Source organism: Furipterus horrens, unplaced genomic scaffold (assembly GCF_987537825.1).
Source record: "Furipterus horrens unplaced genomic scaffold, mFurHor1.1.pri manual_scaffold_6, whole genome shotgun sequence".
Taxonomy (NCBI): domain Eukaryota; kingdom Metazoa; phylum Chordata; class Mammalia; order Chiroptera; family Furipteridae; genus Furipterus; species Furipterus horrens.
In genome coordinates this window covers 13941321-13943001 of record NW_028327176.1, presented here as the reverse complement: position 1 = coordinate 13943001, position 1681 = coordinate 13941321, and positions in this window count along the sequence as shown.

Below are 1681 nucleotides of genomic sequence, written 5' to 3'. Positions count from 1 at the left end.
GAAAAGAGGAGGAGCAAGAAAAAGAGGAAGGAGAAGGAGAAAGAAAAAGAGGCAAGAGAAAAATCAGTAGGTTAAACTGAAGCTAGACATCACAGGATACTGCTAAGACATTTGGAAACCCACAACCTGAGTAGCTTTCCCTGAGCCGAAAGCAGGAACTGGGACCCAGAAGAAACTCAAATGAACTGTGGATGTGGGTTCAGGAAACTGGATTTTAATCAAAACCTTGATTTTCAGATACTATATGATTGGGGAAACCCTTCATTTTTCTGGGCTCATGTATCAAATTAAAAGAAGGACCAGGTATAGTCTTTAAGACACATGCCCACTGTGAGATTCTCCAAGTAGCCAAAAAAATCTCATCCAAGACTGGAAACCACAGATGACAGGTTCTAAAAGGAGATTTATGAACTTCCATGGGAACCAGGAAGAGCATGGATCTAATGCTGAAGAGAAGAAAAACTAAACAAAGATATCTTTACCTAGCCAAGTGGCTCAGTTGGTTGGAGTATCATCCTGTATACCAAAAGGTCGTGGGTTGAATTCCCAGTCAAGGCATATACCTAGGTCGTGGGTTCGATCCTTGGTCTAGTCCAGGTGCATACAAAAGGCAAATAATCAATGTTTCTGTCTCACATCAAAGTTCCTCTCTTTCTCTCTCCCTTTCACTCTCTCTAAGATCAATAAATATATCCTCAAGTGAGGAGTGAATATACAAATATATATATTTATCTTCTACTAGACAAATCTGAGTCCTAAATCTATATTTTGGAATTGCTGACCAGTCAGACATAAGGTATCTTCTAATAATCACCATGCTAAGAAGAAAGTAGCTATAGTTATCAATTCACCCATTATTTATTAGGTATCTACTGTGTGCTTGGCTTTACATGAGGTGCTGAGGAGAGATACTGTGGTGAATAAAACAATCAAGGCCCTAACTGTCTTGAGGCCTTGATAAAATTAAATTAACCAGGATACAAAATTGAATTCATGCTTAGGTTACAAGCAAATATTACAAATATAAAAAATAAACTGGAGGAGAACTAGATGCACAACCAATGGGCATGGACTAAGGTGGGGGACAACTGGAGGGAGGGGTGTCACTGGGTGGAGAGGAACAAAGGGAAAAGAAATTGGGACAACTCATCGGCAGCCGTCCGTCTCGAGAGACGATGGTGTAGCTTCTTAAGAGTCTATCTGCACCGCCGAGAATGGCTGTGCAGTCCGACTCGGGAGTGACATGGTAGTATCTGTCTCCTCCCGTGTTGAATCAACATCTTGCGATGACGCTGAAGCTACAGAGCCTGGGCAGGGTAATATGGAGGGTCTGCTGTTGCCCATGCAGCAGACCCCCCCTCTCTTCGCAGCTGAAGGATCCAAGGGAAAGACGGAGTCAATACAGCTTGGCTTCAGGTGCGCCGCAGGAGTTGCCGGTGTTGACTACAACGTCAAACCGCCTTAGGGACTCCGGCTCCGGATTTTCTGTCGGGGTTTACTCCCTTAGCCTTTCCCCTGAAGAGGTATGCCGCAAGGCAGCGGAGGTTTTTTGGAGTCAGAGTTTTCCTTCTCTGATGTACCCTGACTGGAAGATCGAACCAGCGACACTTAGCTCGCAGGCCGACGCTCAATCCACTGAGCTAAACCAGCCAGGGCTAATTGGGACAACTATAATAGCATA